A 20,985-nucleotide genomic window follows, 5' to 3' on the forward strand; every position below is an offset into this window, starting at 1 on the left:
GCAAAATGAGTCTAAGTCTTCTGCATAGTAGACGAGTTGTGAGCGGCGTTCACAGTAGGTAACTTGTCAGTTCATGCAGAAGAAAAACTGTTTCACAACCTAGATAGGCTTTGACTACCTATCGTGAAAGGTTGCGACGTCAGTCCGAAAGTTTCCTTACCTAAGGAAATGAACGACGTTGGTGTGGTATAGCACTGAAAGGATCAAACAGTGAGATAAGTCTTTCTTGGCTATTTACTGAAAGACGAGGTCTCGGTGATTGTCGTTTCTTAATCATTGTTGACATAACATTGAGCATACGATATTAATTGAAAACTACTTTGACTTATCAAATGGTGAGGGAATTTCGTTGCCCAAAATCCTGATAGATTGGGTAATGATCATTAATGTCTAAGTGGTGCTAGTATTGTTATTGCAATGAATCGTGTGCTGGGAGAGACCAGTATGATAATATCCTCAAGAGGTGTTTAGAAAAAGGTTTTATTATTCAGAAAACTGGCCAGTTGGAATTTATTCTATGAATAATAAATAATGTTTCTAAACTAGACCACTCTTGGAAAAAGAAATTAATTAATAATAGTCAGATAGCAGACTTGATATTAATTAATGGATATTTATATCTTTAACACGAGAAATGATTTAATTAAAGAGGAAGTCCCGGAATACTCGTAATTTCGGTTTGGACGGGCAGTCAATATTATATCTATAGTGGATGATAATAATATTTAAGTTTGGGCTTGAATTAAATTGATTTTAATTTAATTAGTGAAAGCCTGAACTGTGGCCCAATCCAATCCTCCACAGATCCTGGTCTGGCCCAAAATAATTAACTTATTATAAAAGGGAGAAGAAGAGAAGGCAGATTAATAATTCTTCCGTAAAATTTCGATCTCTACATTCTGCAGAGAGAAAAATATCATTTTTTTAGGGTTCTTCCGTAGAGATTTCTGTCTTCAATTCTTCTCCAGCTTTTGAGGATTTGACAAGCTTTGCCACACAAAGGTCAACTCCGAGTTAAAGGGAACAGATAAGAAGATCCGTGGTAGAGACTATTGAAGAAGGAGTTCGAATTCAATTACTTGAATTCATACGGTAAATCGTTGTATTTAATTGCATATATATTTAATATGATGTGTGATTATATGTTTATAAACATGTTTCTAGTTTACAATCGGATGAAAGCATGTTTAGATGTAAATCGTTCAATCAAACTAAATAGATTTCCGCTGCAAAACCAACAGTTACAACGGAGTATACATTGTACAAACTATCATCTAAAGCACATAGAATGAAATTTTACAAAGGTAATCTCTTTTCTCCAAGCTTCATAGTCCGGCATGACTTCGAGCCTAGTCTCTTGATCGCTCGGCGCGGGCGGCTCGTTTTCAGTGAGGAAGTTGGCGACGCCCAATGTTGTCAAGTAGAACAACATCTTTTGGTACCACCTTTTGAAGTCAGGTCCTCCAAACTTTGGTGGCTTCTCGGCAGGTGGCATCATTCTTGGTGTCAAAGGTATCGTACTTGGTCCATGGAAGGGACCAATTCCGTTGCCCAAAAGCAACAACGTGGTTAGGCATAGAGCCCCCACCAGTTTGCACACCATCTTTAAATCACAATACGATCCTTGTGATTAATTCAAGGGGTTTTGTACTTATCTTCAACCGAGTGAAACGACAACTTAACATTTTTGCTTAAAGACATATACATTTATCCTCGGGTATCCATTTCATTAGCCTTTAGTAAATCTAAATTCACTAATCTTTTATTGGCTTTTGATTTACATGTCTCAATCTACAATGCCACAAATTTGAACACTCAGTCAAGTAAGAGGAAGTAGATGTTTATTATTATTATTAGCCAACGGCTTTGCAACACTGCGAGTTGCCACACTGAGCTTGAAAAGTCCATCGGTTACATAACCTTTTCCGAGTGACTTTCCAAACTTGGACAATGCAAACCTATCAGACTCAAATACAAGTTTAAACCCCTTATTAACTAGTATTGATCCTGACACTAGGTTCTTGCGGATGTCCGAGACATGCAGCACATCCTTCAAAGTGATAGTGACGCCAGACGTCATCATGAGAATCACGTTGCCAATTCTGAGGACTTCGGACGATGCTTGATTCCCCATGTTGATCTTCCTCCCTTCAACAGCAGTGTAGGAGGCAAACTTGCTTCTATCTGAGCAGACATGAGCAGTAGCGCCGGTGTCGATATACCAGCCACCCTTGTTATCAACAAGGTTAACTTCTTCAGTGACCACAGCAATGAGGTCGTTTTCGTCCTAGTCCTTGAACTCCTTTTCAACGACGTGGGCTGCCGGCTTCTTCTTCTTGCTGCGCCAGTCCTTGGCAAAGTGGCCAGTTTTGCCACACTTGAAGCATTCGCCTTCAAATTTCTTTGCATGCTACTTTCCTTTCCCTTTATCTTTTTATTTAGGGGAGGGCGTTTGTTGGAGGGACTGCTCCGCTCCAACAGATTGGCTTTGGCTTCCAGTGGGCTAAATCCCTTAGTCTTTTGGTCGCTTTTGCGCACATCAGCCTCAATGCGCAATTTCACGATCAAGTCTTCAAGGATCATCTGCTTTCGTTTGTGTTTGAGATAGCTCTTGAAGTAATTCCAACTGGGAGGAAGCTTGTCAATGATCGTGCACCTTAAGAATTTGTTAGGTAAGGTCATCCCTTCAGCCACTAGTGCGTGGATGATCATTTGGAGCTCTTGAACTTGCTCCATGATGGGTCGAGAGTCGATCATCTTGTAGTCCATAAACTTGGATGCTACAACTTGTTCAGTACCTGCAGCATTATCTATGCTATACTTTCTTTCTAGGCTTTCTCACATCTCTTTTGATGTGGTTACTGTTAGAGTTTAGTATACTGAAAGCATCTTTCGAATGCTTGTATATGTAATAACTCTTTTATCCATTTGTCACCATTTTATGAGAAATAATATTTTGTTACAATGTATTTTGCTTATGTATTGCTTATGTATTTATGAGATGTTGAAATGCGTTTTCCATTTAAATACATAGTTTAAGCAAAATGAGTCTAAGTCTTCTGCATAGTAGACGAGTTGTGAGCGGCGTTCACAGTAGGTAACTTGTCAGTTCATGCAGAAGAAAAACTGTTTCACAACCTAGATAGGCTTTGACTACCTATCGTGAAAGGTTGCGACGTCAGTCCGAAAGTTTCCTTACCTAAGGAAATGAACGACGTCGGTGTGGTATAGCACTGAAAGGATCAAACAGTGAGATAAGTCTTTCTTGGCTATTTACTGAAAACGAGGTCTCGGTGATTGTCGTTTCTTAATCATTGTTGACATAACATTGAGCATACGATATTAATTGAAAACTACTTTGACTTATCAAATGGTGAGGGAATTTCGTTGCCCAAAATCCTGATAGATTGGGTAATGATCATTAATGTCTAAGTGGTGCTAGTATTGTTATTGCAATGAATCGTGTGCTGGGAGAGACCAGTATGATAATATACTCAAGAGGTGTTTAGAAAAAGGTTTTATTATTCAAAAAACTGGCCAGTTGGAATTTATTCTATGAATAATAAATAATGTTTCTAAACTAGACCACTCTTGGAAAAAGAAATTAATTAATAATAGTCAGATAACAGACTTGATATTAATTAATGGATATTTATATCTTTAACACGAGAAATGATTTAATTAAAGAGGAAGTCCCGGAATACTCGTAATTTCGGTTTGGACGGGCAGTCAATATTATATATAGTGGATGATAATAATATTTAAGTTTGGGCTTGAATTAAATTGATTTTAATTTAATTAGTGAAAGCCTGAACTGTGGCCCAATCCAATCCTCCACAGATCCCTGGTCTTGCCCAAAATAATTAACTTATTATAAAAGGGAGAAGAAGATAAGGCAGATTAATTAATTCTTCCGTAAAATTTCGATCTCTACATTCTGCAGAGAGAAAAATATCATTTTTTTAGGGTTCTTCCGTAGAGATTTCTGTCTTCAATTCTTCTCCAGCTTTTGAGGATTTGACAAGCTTTGCCCACACAAAGGTCAACTCCGAGTTAAAGGGAACAGATCAGAAGATCCGTGGTAGAGACGATTGAAGAAGGAGTTCGAATTCAATTACTTGAATTCATACGGTAAATCATTGTATTTAATTGCATATATATTTAATATGATATGTGTATTATATGTTTTAAACATGTTTCTAGTTTACAATCGGATGAAAGCATGTTTAGATGTAAATCGTTCAATCAAACTAAATAGATTTCCGCTGCAAAACCAACAGTTACAACGGAGTATACATTGTACAAACTATCATCTAAAGCACATAGAATGAAATTTTTACAAAGGTAATCTTTTCTCCAAGCTTCATAGTCCGTCATGACTTCGAGCCTAGTCTCTTGATCGCTCGGCGCGCGGCTCGTTTTCAGTGAGGAAGTTGGCGACGCCCAATGTTGTCAAGTAGAACAACATCTTTTGGTACCACCTTTTGAAGTCAGGTCCTCCAAACTTTGGTGGCTTCTCGGCAGGTGGCATCATTCTTGGTGTCAAAGGTGTCGTACTTGGTCCATGGAAGGGACCAATTCCGTTGCCCCAAAAGCCAACAACGTGGTTAGGCATAGAGCCCCCACCATTCATGGGCAAAGCCCGCCATGGTCGTACCAGCCCCGAAGGGACCAGCACCCGCATGAGACCCGAAGGTCCCAGCATTCGTGTGAGACCCGAAGGCCCCAGCACTCGATCCATTAAAGGATCCGAAGGAGCCACTAAAAGTGGAACCAACCGATCCACTCGAGGTGGATCCACTAGTGGGGCCAAGGGGTTAACAAACTCCCAAAGGGTTGTAGATGAAGATGGATAGCGCCCGGGAGTGGGCATCATCGTCGGAATCGACGACGTATTGACCGGTGCAGTGGTCGACAAGGTGGATGGAGATGCGGCGGTGGTGGTGGCAGCAACGGTGTTGGATTCAGTCGACATCTCCAGCAAATGTATTAAGTTTCGAAAGTGATTAAGTTCAGTTTAGGTTCTGTCCTTCGATGGCAGGTTTATCTCGTCTTGTGTTTGTTGGTACAGTGACTGGAATTACAGGAGATAAACAAAAGCCGGGCGTAATACAACCCAAGAATGAAGAACAAAAACTGAAAATACAATGCAACGATACTAGAAAATAAACTTAGCCGAGTCGAGGAGGCCTCTTTCCGCAAGACGAGATACGCCCCAGTAGTGCTCTTAATTTGGCGTGTCGTCCCCAAAGATAAAACGGCTACGTCTCTGGAGAAGCAGCACCGCAATCAACAGAGCTCCGGCGAACTAAAAGACAATGCAGAGAGAGAGAGAACTTATGATACAAATGCTTGTGAATGTTGTGTAAAGATGCATTGAATGACTAGCCTATTTATAGGCTCAGTCCACTGCTGGGGGTCAACAGCCATGATGGTTGTCATCATTGCGAGGTTGTAACCGCCGAACGTTACGGACGTTACAAACCGTTACGAGAGCTGCTCCTTGAGGCATCGGGACACGCGCGTGTCTGTTCGTCATGACGTGGACTTCATCACGTGTCAGCCACGTAGGTTCTTACCGCGTCATACTGACGATGTGTCATCCTACTTGCCTCGCTGGCGTGGAAACGTTGGTGGTCAAAAAAGAACTACACCAACCAGCCTTGGGTCGAGCCCAAGCACCGAGCCCCATGATTAGGCCCAAAGAACAGTCCAAAGACCAATTGCCAAGATCCAAGGGCAAGGGCAAGGGCACGGGCACGACTCAGCTCGGCCCGCGTGTGCGCGCGTGTAGGCTCTTCAACCCATCTTAGTCTACTTTAATTTATTAAGTGTATTATTTCACTTAATAAATACACATTAAAAGATATATCTAATCTCCTATGTGGGATAATTAACACTTAATTAATCTCATGGCTTCTCTCATAGCTCGTTTAATTAACTAGTAATTATTTCGCAACTTTAATCCATTATTTCTCACTCACCGGGAATCAGATTTGAGAAAATGAATATACCACGGTCATCTACTCCGAACGTAGATTGACGTTATATTATTTAATTTCACAAAATTAAATGTCTCGTTGGAAATATTCTTGGTCAAAGTCCTTTGACTGCAACAATTCCAACACGAGTTTAACTTGCGTGCTGTCTACACCGAATATGAAACCAAGTATAACAGTACCCACCAAGTCAGAAGATCTCCCATTCCTCAACAACATAACTTTGGCTTCGCATTTCAAGCCGATTATGATGACCCTGACGCGCAATCCCAATTAGACGACCTATACACCCACAGCACTGGCGGAAGGTCGACCTCAGGTATGGTAAGTGAGTTAGATTTATATTTCGATTCACTCTTTTCCTTTGGTGATGAAGGTCCTACTCCTCCCGCCCAAATCGACGTCCTCGATTGGTGGGGAACACACGAGAAAGATTTTCCTATACTTGCGTCAATGGCCAAGGAGATTTTTTCTGTTCCGGTTTCCACTGTCGCCGTCGAGTCCGCTTTTTGTGTTGGCTCACGTGTGTTGGATAAATCAAGAAGTAAGCTCTCCGTAAAAAATATGAAAGCCGTGATGTTACTTGATGATTGGGCCAAAACTGACGTCAGAGAACAAGAAAATGATTGGGATGATCGTCAGGAGGGATCACAAGAAGAATTCACCGGGGATGAATCGTAGGCCAACCGCCAACCGCCGGCCAAGCCAAATAGGTAAGTAAGGTAAGAGAACTATGTGGGCTTTGATTCCCTAATGCAAATGAGCATTGGGGATACGTATGCACCTCAACTTAAATTTTAAATTTAAGTTGAGCTCTAGTCCTTTTTCCTTTATTTCTTATTTTTCCCATTTGTTTCTAGTTTAAAAATATGCAAATACAATTAAATAATTGTATTTGTATATACTCTAGTAGATGAAGTAGATTTCTCTATAAGGCTAAATTCGGGAAACTTGACAATTCTACTATAATTGTTGATTGTTAGACTAAACTCAACATTTAAAGTTGAATTGTTAAAGGTGTCCTCAATTTAGTTATTTAGAAAGATCTCTTTCGCCGACTAAGAGTATATATATATTTATAAATTTATTGTTCAGAACTTCAAGTCTTTTTTGTAGTTTGTAATTAGCTTCGTTGTAGTTGTAGACTAGTAGTCTCGTTGTGTTTAAAATTTTGTTTAAGACTTCAAGTTTTTTGTGATTTGTAATTGTTGTAACTTGTAATCTCAATAAAATTACAACTTTCATCGTATTTTTTTGAATTTTATTTACGCACATTTCATAGATAAACAAATAAAAAATGTAAAAAAATAAAAAAAAATTACTAACCGCCGAACCGGCCCAGAACCGGCGGTTTTGAACCGCCTCGTGAACCGGCGGTTTTTTGAACCGGAACCGGAACCGCTGGTTCATGACCGGATCCGGCAGTTTCCGACCCGTGTGCATGCCTAGTTGTGTCGGAGAATAAAATCGCTTTAATGATCACATTTGATGAACTCCAGTTTCCTCCACAACATGAACTACTAATCTACATCTTCCATCAAAACTAACAATTAATTAATTCAGCATACTCATACAGCCCCCAATCACAATTATATACACACTAAATAAACCTTATGGATCACAATTTTCTGCAGCTTGAAATTCTTGATCAGTCCTGTTACACACAAACAAAATTGATGCAGAGTTAAAATCAGAGTCATTGTATTTTTTTAGCATATTAAAATTCGTGTGAGTGTACCTTATTATCGGCCGTTGCGGGCGGCCCTGTAGTTGGGGATGGGCACTTGATCGGTCTCGATGTTGTTAATGTCCCTCTCTAGGGCCTCGTAGTGGCGCCGCACTTCCTCGGCGGATTTCCCGCCCCCGACTGCTCGGGCGATGTTGTGCCACCGGTCGGGGGTGTCCCTATCGTACTTGGCTAGGGCCGCCTCAAATTGCTTGTTTTGCTTGCTACTCCATGATGAGGATGTCATTGAGCTTGATGCCATTTCAGAGAAATACAGAGAGAGAACAAATGTGTAATGTGTTCGTGTGTGTGGGGTGAGATGTGAGAGATTTTGTAGGGGGCGAGTTTAAATACCCAAAAAAGGTGATTCTTTGGAACAAGTTGAGGAATATATTTTCATTATCTTTGATTTTCTTCTTTATTACTATTTCTCTATCAGCTGAAATGGTTTGGGGAATATGTGATTCGCATGCTCAAAGGTCGCAAACACCAACTAATTACAGACCACAAAGGGATTGATGAATTCTTGGGGGAAATAGCATACACCATTTCGTCCCCTAATTCCAAGACTACACGATACTCTTGAACAAATATGTACATGAAGAAATACTCTTTTCAATGCAGCAATTCATGTACGATTTTTTTTTTCAAAAAAACATTTAAGACTTTGTTCGATACCATGAAATTGAGAATGTGGAATTAAAAATTGAGCCTTCAATTCCAAATTGGAAGTCTAGATTTTTCATTTAGGATTACATATATGCATAATGCACGCCAATTTGGGGGGGGGGGGGGGGAGGACTGATCAAACCAACATGCGCGACCCAATTTTAAAACATAGATTTACTTAGACTAATATAACCTATGCTTTTTTATTCCTCCAACAATAGGTGAACTTTCAATTTATACTCTGTTTCGACATATATATATATATATATATATATATATATATATATATATATATATATATATATATAAATAGTTTTGAATGTGTGGCGGTTAAATGCGGCTGACTTTTAGGGCATCCGCAGTGGTGCAGATGTCCCGGCGGAATTCCCCACAGAATTTCCACTGCCACGTCATAAGGACTTCCCACTGCTCTGCCACGTCATACGGAATTCTCTTTGCACAGTGGCGGAATTCCCCTGCGGAATTCCCGATGGAATTCCCACATAAAAAAATATCACAAATTCACAAATTAACCAATTTGCGGAAGTAAAGAATTTACGGAATTAAAATTTCGACAAGAATACGGAGAAAACGAACACACGTTATTTTAAAAAAAAACATACTTCATTAAAAAAAAAATTAATTTTAAAAAAGTACATTATTTTTAAAATAAAAACCGGCTCCTCACTCCTGGATTCCTCGCCGCCGGTTCCCTCGTCGTCCCCGCCGCCGCCCCTCTCACTGTCACCGCCGCCGCCACCCTCGCTGTCGTTATCCGGTATCGCGTCGAACCCAAGTCGCGGCGCATACTGTTGAGGAGGGGTCTAAGCTTCCGCTTGTAGTGGGGGCCGCTCGTCGAGCGCCATTCCTGCATCGCACGTAACAAGGCGTCGTGTGTGGCGATGCGGGCATAGGAGGGGTTCTCGGGATCCGGCTCTTTCTGGGTGGGTGCTGCCGATTGGGCCTCAGCGGAGGCGGATCCGCTGGGACTTCCCCTCGACAAACGCACCGCGACCCTTTGCCCAATCGGGCGACGACGGCGGGAGGAGGATGTGGGAGTGGGGAACTTTGAATCGGCGGGGGGAGTTCAGTGGAACCGGCACTGCTGTTGTAATCTCCGGATGCGCTGATCCTCGTCCGCTTCGGCCAGCCGGATTCCACACCCGCACTGAACTTGGGCGAATACTGCACCGCGAGATACACATCCCAATATTTGAATTCCCCGAAGCCTTTTTCAGAGTCGGGGAACTGCTGGTGAGACAACAGCTTCACATCCTCGGCGGACAAGCCGCTGGTTGCCGAGCGGAGGTTGTTTGTGTAAATACCGGCAAATCGGCTGAGCGGCTTCTTCAATCGATCCCACTGTTTCCAGCATTGCTCCGAGTTGTGGGGCTTCCCCGCCGCTGGTTTGAACTGGATGTAGCTCTGGCTAATGCGCCACCACATCCGGTCGATGTGCTGGTTCGCCCCGACGTATGAATCCTCAACCACACTGATCCACGCCTTCGCTAGCGCGACGCACTCGTCCGAGCTCCAGATGGTCCGCTTGGTTCCGCTGGATCCCTCCTCCACGTCAGCAGCGTACGTCGGGACGCCCCGTCCCCTGCCCCTCCCTCGCCCTGGCCTCCCCCTCCTCTCTGTCGCCGGCGGAGTCTCCCGGGTCAGAGAAAGGCCCAACTCATCGAACGAGAACGTGTCGACGCCAGCGAACTGAGTGTCGAGAGGAGGACTCACCGGGTTGTCCGTCGACAGTAAATCCATAAAGGGCAGATAGACGTTGTCCACCGGCGATTGGGGGACCGGCGGCCTACTCCCCCCCGAAGCGCCAGGCGATCCATGCATCATCTCGGGCATCATCATCCCCGGCATCTGGGGCATCATCCCCGGCATCTGGGGAATCATCCCATACCACTGTGGGTACATGTTGTAGTACCCCGACATCATGCCCGATGGCATTTGAGATTGGGGCAGCATCCCCGGAATTTGGGACATCGACTGGGAAAATTGCTTACTCCCGCCGATGGGAAAATGCGGCACCGGTGAATCGCTCGAGGCGGGAGAAGAATCGCTATCGTGGTGTTCCATTGATGATTCGAAAGAAAGGTATTTAGAGAGAGAGATACTCGTTAAAACAAGTGGTGCGAATGAAATGAAGTTCAACGGGATGTATTTATACAAAATCAAAAAAAAAATAATGCAAAGGCCGGAATTCCGTGCGGAATTCCGTGACAGTCCACGCAATGGCGGACGTCAGGACGGAATTCCGCGGAAGGCCGCGAACCTGCGACGTCCTATTCCGAATTCCGTATCCGCGCGTGTGTGGCCTAATGGCGGACGTCCGCCATGGAATTCCGCCACGTCCGTGGGAATTCCGCATCGAGTCCGCCATTGCGGATGCTCTTAACTGAAATCGCGCGACATTGAAAATATTAGAAATTGTCAAATTGAGAATTAAATTCTTGTATTTGATGTAAAAACAACATTATTAATTTCAAAAGTAAAAAATAACCAATTGTATGATCATTGCATTCTTCGTATTCCTCAACTTTTATTACTATTAGAACTTTAAATATACTCTACTACATAATGGTTAAATTTTTATAGTAATTTCTAACAAATATTGGCTTAAATTATACGGATAAGGTAACTTTTCTATGAATTCTTGAAAAGTTGTTTCTCTGTCTTTTTTCACAATATATCATCATCATCATGTGCAAGTGGATATTAATTCGGAACTCTAACCAGCTAGTGGGATTAGATCCCTCGAATATGAAGCCCCTACTTGTTAATTTTAAATGCACGGATATTCTTAATTTACTTTAATTTGTGGGATTATGATGCTTTGGCTACGCACATATAATATTTTAATGAATGTTTCAACTTTTATTAGATTCATAATGTCCGACAAGTTGCACTTCTATTTAATTAATCTCTCCATGTATAGAGAAGTAGTAGTACTATATTTAAGTCCAAAACAAATCTCAGGTCTGTGCCTAAAACCGATTGAGATAGTATACATAATTAGATAAAATCTTAGAAGAAAAAACATACTAGAGAATATTATAAACAAATATTAATACTAATGTAAATGGAAGACTTCCATTGATTTTAGTTTGAATATACATATGCCAAATTATAGTTCACCACTTGATTGGAATCAATTTTCCAGCTAGATCTTTATTTCACAATCACTCTATTTTAAAAGAATCAATTCGTAATCGTACTAAATCATTTCGACCAGCAATATTGCTTTTTAAAACGATGGAATGGGAATGGTACATGATCACCTGCAATTATATATTCCCACTTCTTTTCGAAAGAAATTTGACCGAATCACCCACGTCATCTTAAAAGTTAAAATCATGGGCATGTAAATAACATCCTTATTAACTAAGAGCATCTCCAATGCCGGCGTCAAAATCGCGACGCCGATTTTTCGCCGACGCCGGTTCTGACGCCGAACCATTGGAACCGGCGTCGGCGAAATCGGCATCAAAATCGGTGTGGCCATGCCGATTCGCGCGATGACGCCGGTTCCGACGCCGATCCTCACGGCGCCATTGTGGGTCCCGGATCGGCGTCAGATTTTATTTGTTATTTTTTTTCTTTTGAAAACACTATATATACGCGCTTTGAACGTCATTTTCATTCGCACCACTTGTTTTAAGAGCATCTCCAGTAAGACTGGACATCAAATAGCCCTCACATAGCCTTCACACTGCCACATCATCAGCACTACAATTCTCCTGTCACATCAACTGGACATCAAATAGCCCTCACATAGCCTTCACACTACCTATCCACATCACTAATAACAATTATATAATTTAATTTACACTCGTATCAACATACGGAATTTAATTTACGAGACAAATACATTTAAATTGAATAATACTATTAAAATTTCAAAAAGTACAATAATTTAAAAAAATACATTTAAAAAAATTACATTTAAAAAATTACATAAATTTACATAAAAACTAACGCCTTACAATCCTCCGCGCCCACAACTCTTCAACTAAATCCTTTTGGAGTCGAATATGAGCCTCCGTCTGACGCATGTCGGCATGTGCTTGGAGAAAGGAGTAACACATGCCGACATGCGTCAGATGGAGGCTCATATTCGACTCCAAAAGGATTTAGTTGAAGAGTTGTGGGCGCGGAGGATTGCAAGGCGTTAGTTTTTATGTAAATTTATGTAATTTTTTTAAATGTAATTTTTTTAAATGTATTTTTTTTAAATTATTGTACTTTTTAAAATTTTAATAGTATTATTCAATTTAAATGTATTTGTCTCGTAAATTAAATTCCGTATGTTGATACGAGTGTAAATTAAATTATATAATTGTTATTAGTGATGTGGATAGGTAGTGTGAAGGCTATGTGAGGGCTATTTGATGTCCAGTTGATGTGGCAGGAGAATTGTAGTGCTGATGATGTGGCAGTGTGAAGGCTATGTGAGGGCTATTTGACGTCCAGTCTTACTGGAGATGCTCTAAGGGAGAACTACATCAAAAGTCTCTAAGGCCATCCACAACGCTGTTCCTATACTGTTCCTTAAACCACTATTTGAGGGCCCCACTGTACTTTTTTACTCCATTCCTTAACTAAGGAACGGAACCTGCAACCCTCCGTTCCTTAACCGTTCCTTAACCGTTCCTTAAATTACTATTCATTCAATTTCATTTTTTTTATTTCCAACCCAATTCAATTTAAATAAACACACTTTAATAAAAAATAAACACACTTTATTAAAAAACACACAACATTAAAAACAAATTCAACTTAAACTTAAAAAAAATAAAAAAGCACACAATTAAAATCCTAAAAAAATAAAAAACACAAAATAAAAAACACACAATTAAACGTGGGAAAATAAAAAAACTACTCTGCCGGCGAATCATCCTCCGGAGGCGGTCGAGGTTTAGGGGGGGGAGGAAGACCAAGTAGTCCTGCCATATGCACAATTCCGTTCCACCAGGCCGTGAATTGGGCGTACGAGAAGCGGGAAGTATCCGCCATTGTGGCGGTTATGTACGCCACCATAAGTGTGTCCGAGCCTCCCCGCGAGCCCGATCCCGAGGCCGACTGGCTTGATTCGCCTCGGCCCTTCCTCGCTCTAGCCGCCTTCGCCGCCTTCGTCCCTTGCTGCCGACGGCTCCCACGGCTGGATCCCCCGTATTCGTCGGGCGTTGGATCCCCCGTACCCCCAAACACCTGCGGTTCACCCTCGCTGGCCTCACCGGTGTCACCAGACGAGTAGTTGCCGCTCGTCGTGTGCTTCGTGTGCTTTGAGGTTGAGCCCGAGCTCGAGCGGACACCGCCGGCCCACCATTCCTCGTCCTTGACGAGCTGCCAAATATCAACATATTTGAATTGTAGACCGATGTCCTGGTAGAAGACGCGCAAAGCCGCCCTCAGAATGTCGGCGCCCGAAGCTCCGCTTTGGTAGTTCGCCGCTTCGGCCGAGTAGATGCCGCAAAATTTTTTGACCCGTGCGTCGACTCGGCCAAAGTGAGCACGGAGCATTATATATTTGCGCTTCCGGGCCCCTTTCGGCTTAGTCTGGTGGTAGACATCACGGACCTTTTCCTAGAAGCACTTGGCGGCTTGTTGGTTCCCGACGATGGGATCGTACGAGACGGTGAGCCAGGCGGTGTACACCGCCTTAGTTTCTTCGTTGTTGTACGGATGTCGGCCCAGATCCTCCAGTTCCTCCTCCTCCTCGGGTGCCTAAGACGCAGCCCTAGAGCTTCCACCGCCTCGGCTTCCTCCCTGGGTGGGTTCAACGGGGATATCCTCCCGAATCTAGGACAAACCCTGAGAAAGCCGCGAGCCGAATGGTCGAGCGTAGGCATCCACATCGAAAGTGGGTGGTTGGTACCCACCCGGCGTCGCCGACCCTGGGTGCCCGGCGTCGACGACCCGAAACCACCAAGTGTGTTGTACATGGTCTCCCAATCACCGAACGCGTTGAGATCCCACCCACCGGAGCCGCCACCGCCGTAATTCCCGTCGCCGGACATTTTGTGAAGGAGATTGAAATAGAAAATTGGAGAGGAATTGATGTTGGTTTAGGAAGAGTAGATGTGTAGTTGTGTGTGAAATGTAATAAATTAGGTGTATTTATAGAATAAGAAAATAAAAATAAAAATAAAAAAATTAAAAAAAGTTAAAAAAACGGTAATATTACCGTTAAAATTTTTTTTAAAAAAATCAATTTTTTAAAAAAAATATTAATTATTGCGTCATCGCTGACGTGTCCCACTCGCGGGCCGGCGAGTGGGAAGCACGCACGAAGCGGGGAGCGCCACGTCGCCCCAGCGCGTGGCGGCACAAGCCGTGCCGCGTTCCGTGCCGTCGGCACTCGGCACGGAATGGGAACGGAATGGGAGCGGAATGGTGCACCGCAACGCGTTCCGCGGCGAAACCGTTCCGGCGGAACGGCACGCGGAACGCCGGCGGCACGCTTTGCGGGTGCCCTAATATTTCTGTTTGTGACACTGCAGCTCCCTAATAAAAAAAAATATCGCCGAAAGACTCTAGCGTTTAACATAATCACATATCTTGTTTTTTGTAGCCAATTTTCGGACCAAAATGCCCAAATAGCTTAAAGGGCAATTTAGTTAGATGACCACCAACTTGCACACTTACTCTCTGCACACCTGCAGACTTATTTCCTATGATGCACATTTCAATTGTCAATTTATCTCTCTTCAATTCATTTCTCTCAAATTTGAGAGTTTTTGTTCTCATTTTCTATGGTTGTTTTAGTTTGCTTACCTTCATCTTAGAGAGAATTTACTGATAACTAAAACCACCGGTTCTTATTCTATAGTATTCGCATAGGTGCAATGACGGACCCAGGTGGGGTCGGCCAACCCACCGCCGGTCCGTGAGTGCCTCCAAGAAGGCTCCGAGAAATGGCCATCGACCCATGGATGCTCCGGCACCGACCCCACACTATGGCTGCTTCGTCTCCATGGAAGATGAATGAGGAAGATAATTAAAGGAATAGGGAGTAGAGAACAAGGTGAATTAGTTTCAGAAAAGATGAGAGATTCTTGAGAAATTGAAAATGAAGACAAGTCTTGGAAAGAAAAAAACCGAGAAGAGAGCGGCGCGTCGATGTTGTTTTGTTTAGAGCATCCACAATGGCGCCCGTCCAGGCGGACGTCCGGTCGGCGTGCCGGAGTTCCGCGCGAGACGTCCGCCATTGCGCAGTGGTGACGCGGATACGGACGTCCACTGCGGACACCGGAGTTCCGCGGCTTTCCCGGGACGTCCGCACCGCTATTGCGTTGACCCCACGGACGTCCCGATTATTTTATATTTTTTTCAAAAATTCTATAAATACGCCGGGATGTCCTTGGGGATGTCCGCCACTGTGCAGTGGGAAGTCCTTATGACGTGGCAATGCAGTGGGAAGTCCTTATGACGTGACAGGAGGTGTTTTTGGGATGTCCGCGAGGATGTCCGCCGGGACATCCGCACCACTGTGGATGCTCTTAAGGAAACCTAATTGACTTTTTTTTAGGTGATGAATGCATTTTACTATATTTTACTCTTTCTTTCTTAAATTTATGTACATAATAGGATTACTTGTACAATTTGATGTAGTCTAAGTAAATTGAAAATGTATAAATTACAAAATAAAATTGTTAATTAGTAAGTATTACGCATTAATTTGATTTGATTTTCAATTTTATTTTTATGTATAGTTAAAAATAACAACAATATTTGTCAAATTACAAATAAAATTTAAAGACATAATAGGAAATTAAAAAAAGCATAATTATAATAATAAAAATTATAAAAACAAAGTACAAAACATATCTCAGAATACTAAAATACTAATATCACGGCCTAAATAATTTCAAAATATGAATACTTGTAGTAATTACCGTGCCTAACAAAAGATAATACAATAGGAGTATTAATATTAAGTTTTTTTAAGGAGGATCGACGGTGGTTCCCCACCTACCCCCGAAGTGACTCGGATCCCGGATCGACGGTGGTTCCCCCCACCTACTCCCGAAGTGACTCGGACCCCCGGCCTAACGGTCGGAGGTGAAGCGTCTTATCACCGAGACGCGCTTCGTTGTCTCCTTGGGAGCAAACGAGTCAACTTTTCGACCCCAGAACTGGTACACGGCATAGTCAACTGTCACCCCCAAGGTTGGGTACCAACGAGTCAACCTGTCCCCACCTACCCCCGAAGTGACTCGGATCCCGGATCGACGGTGGTTCCCCACCTACTCCCGAAGTGACTCGGACCCCCGGCCTAACGGTCGGAGGTGAAGCGTCTTACCACCGAGACGCGCTTCGTTGTCCCCTTGGGAGCAAACGAGTCAACTTTCCGACCCCAGAACTGGTACACGGCATAGTCAACTGTCACCCCCAAGGTTGGGTACCAACGAGTCAACCTGCCGACCCCAGAACTGGTACACGGCTTATCGACTGTCACCCCAAGGGAAATTAATCCCAAGATGCGCCTCCCACGGGTCGAACACGTGACCTCGCGGTATCCTTGCCTCCCTCCTCAACCACTTGAGCTTGGGGGCTTGGATGAGTATTAATATTAAGTTGTAGGTGAAGGGTTGCTGGAAAAAGAAAAAGAAAAAGTCACCTTCACAAATCAGTTCTCTACTACTTATGTCAGGCACAATAAGGAACAGTCGCTGGAGAGCAGCATGCAGGTCGACATTGTCATCATTGTAAGGGTTTTGACCAATATGCCCTTTTGGGGCTTAAGGGTGTTTTAGACAGAAAAAATATGATCCGTGATTATATTTAACGTTAGAGTCTTCTGGGGATATTTTTTTGTTAGGGACATGCAGTGTCACAAACGGAAACATTATGGACTTTTGATGTAGTTCACTTTATAACTAATTGGATCAAAGTTCATGATTTTAGTGATCAATATCCTCTAAATAATTATTGGTAGCCTTAAACAAATCCATTGGGTTTATATTCATTTATTTGAATAACAATATTTATGATAAGAATAACAATTCTGTGGACGGATGTAGTTTTATTCATGTAACATGTTATAAAAATATTCTAAATCTATACATATATAAAAGTTGAGTTTTGGGACGTTTTGAATAGCTATTTTATGCAAGGGATGTAAATGCAATTGAGAAAATTATTAAATTTAAAGTCAGTAACTATCATATTTTAACATATTAAATAAAATTAAATTACTTACAATCATTGTTTATTGATTAATGGACGTTTTTAAGTTTTGGGGATATTTACATGATTGCCATTTTGAATTAAAAATATAATTTAATTTAAATTGATTTTTGTTATTGAAATTATGGATCTTAATCGGACAGTTTCATATATCAACCTTTTCATGCCTAATAAAAATTAATGATGGTAACTGCAATAGACACGTTTTCAACTTTTCATGCCTAATAAAAATTAATGATTTACATGTTTTGGGGATATTTACATGATTGCCATTTTGAATTAAAAATATAATTTAATTTAAATTGATTTTGTTATTGAAATTATGGATCTTAATCGGACAGTTTCATATATCAACCTTTTCATGCCTAATAAAAATTAATGATGGTAACTGCAATAGACACGTTTTCAACTTTTCATGCCTAATAAAAATTAATGATGGTAACTGTAATTTAATTAATCTAATTATAGCCTTTAATAGAGAATTAACCTATCGCTGTGGCTTTCAATTCAAATCTTGATGGACAATGAATGATTGTTATTAAAACGTATATTATGAAATATGTTTTTTTATAGCTGAGTAGAGTGACAATTTTATAAGATTCTTGTGATAAATGAGGGAAATGAACAGGTTTTGGGAGTCAAAATGTTTTAATATAGGATCATTATAAATATATGGTTTTGATACCTACAAATCCGATCACTCATTATATTGTATTTTATGCAAAATTGTGATGTGGTGTTTCTATTTTTACCATTGGAGAATCTTTACATCAGGTCATGATTCTTCGTATTGATCTGCGTTATTCAAAAAAAAGATGAGCTTTAACATTAATCTTCTTAAACAAGGACTTAAAGGGAAGAAGAAGGAATGTATTGTGAGCTTCAATCTAAATCTTCTTCAACAAGGATTAAGAGAGGAAGAAAAAAGGATGTATTGTGTGTGGTTGCAACAATTGCACCGATAATGGCTAGGAGGCGATTTCTGAGGGGAAAGTTTTTCACCAAGTAAAAAAGATAAAGAGAAGATAGAGAAGCGGTGGCCGACTCATTCGAGAGCACTAACCGTGATGTAATTTGTCTTGCTGCGGAAAGAGGGTTTTGTCACACAAAAAATTATTTTTTATCACTTATGATGAATTAATAAGTGGTGCATAATATGTATATTTGCGATGGGATAATTAAACCTATCAAAATCGAGTTGATCAAACAATTAGTTGTTCAAATAAAATAAAATAGTCTACTACCAAATGTTACTTTATTATAATACTATTGTTGAAATTAGGCTTTAGCACTTAATTATTCAGGATACAACTGATTTTATATAAAGAATCTAATTATCTTATCTATAGGTGATCATGCGGAGTGAAATATATATTATATTAAGTATTTTTACAAAAAGAAAATTTGCAGTATTGAGAATTGTAAAGTAGGGTGTATGATATTTTTAAAAATTACTACTACTAATTTTGGAAAGAAAAAGTTATATAGAAAATTTTATTGGTAGCGAATTTTGAGGGCTGATTCTAGCGATGTTTTTCTTATTTATTCACTATATTAATTTAAATTGGGCGCTGATTTAGGGTTGGGATGTATTGATCAATTACTTTAAATATGTTATATGCTTTGTGTAAAATTATGGGTGATTGAGAAATTATTTAAAGTTTATTGTGCATTGAGTGCAACTTACCGCCTATATTAGTTTTTTAACCATAAAAAATGCGCCCATGAGGCCATGAATATAACTTATGTTCCAATTAGTTATGCTTTACAATACTAATAAAGAACTTGAATTATATTTGATTACTTTTACATATAATATAGTGTATAACAAAGTTTTCCAAAATTTATGGAGTAGTTGATTCCTCTTTTATTTAATTCTTTAATATAATAGGTTTTTATCTCTTAGTATGATTTAATAATAGAATACTGTAGTATGCATTAATTGTTTCATATATATTTACATTTATTAATACATTTTTGTTTATCATTTTATAAATAATATTATTTCTAATTATATACAACTTTGAGAATCCATAAGTATTGATGTTTTTAAATATTTCAACCAAGGTTTGAGTGATCAACAAAGTAAAATTGAACAGGGGCGGAGGAGAATTTTATTGATATTTGGCTCATTTGTTGGTCATGATGAGTATATTTAAAGTTAAGGGTTTAGGATTTAGGTTTCAAGGTTTGGGTTTAGTGTATAGGGTCACTATATTGCAATGAAATGAAGCTCGACTATGAAGTGTCTCACCAGTGCAATCTTAAATTATTGCAACGTAAACTTGCTCCTGCAATTATACCTCAACGGTTAATTCATATTTCACAGAATTAAAATTCTTTTTATTTTAAGTCTGGTATTTAAATGTCAACACAAATATGTGTTCAAATTTAATGTGATCGTATTGACATTTTTAATAAAAGTTAGTATTTAAACGCACTCTCTTGTGACCATGTGGGGTTAATGTGATTGGAAAAGTATAATCATAAGTAAGAGGATGTCGAATATTCTTTTGTTTATCATTTCACAAATTTTATTTCGCATAATGAAATAAATATGAAGAAATTAAAATGACCCGTGCATCGCACGGGCGTGATACTAGTTGTGAATAAATTCCGAGTTTTTTAAATCATGCGATGTGTTAAACTCATGAGGTGTTAGTTCATATGATTTTGGTTTTTTTTTTTTTGCAGGGTAGATGAAACACCCAATAACGGGCGTAAAATTTGTACGGTTGAGAATTATATAGAATGGAGTGTTCTAGAATTAATATTTAAGGTTTTAGGAGTGGGCTAGAATCTAATATATTATGTCCAAAAAGTTTTTGATATGATTGTGCATGTGTGTAAGATATTATTAGCTTCCAACTACAAATGAATAATAGCGAGCGGAGTTCCATTATTCACAAATCCAATTTTAAAGACCGAATTAGAGACTAAATTAGGGCCTTTAGATCTAGGGTTTAATGGATGAGATTAGACCATGCTATATTAATTTCGCTCCTTCATTAGGTAGACAATTTACTTCAATGCAGGGGTATTTCGGTCAAAACATATATGAGCTCATCTCTACCCCATCTCACTTCTCTTACTTCCTCCGTCTAAATCTCTCTTCCATCCATCTCCATCTCTAAACAAAATTGAAATCCCTAGAACTCGTCGTCCTCCCACGCATCTCGCCCTCCTTCGCGGTACCGTCAGGCTGCCGCGCCGGCGTGAGACGGCATGTGCTGCCGTCACTCTCACGGCGATCACGCCCTTTCAGCGCCGTCACCCCACCTTAGTCGCAGATGCGTCGTACCAGCCACCATCGTTGCGCTCGAGTTGTCTGGCTCCACCTCTGCCTATTTCCACTCGAAGCTACGTTGTCGTCATATCCTTCGTGCTGCATCT

The sequence above is a fragment of the Salvia splendens genome, chromosome 11, assembly GCF_004379255.2.
Source record: "Salvia splendens isolate huo1 chromosome 11, SspV2, whole genome shotgun sequence".
Lineage (NCBI taxonomy): Eukaryota > Viridiplantae > Streptophyta > Magnoliopsida > Lamiales > Lamiaceae > Salvia > Salvia splendens.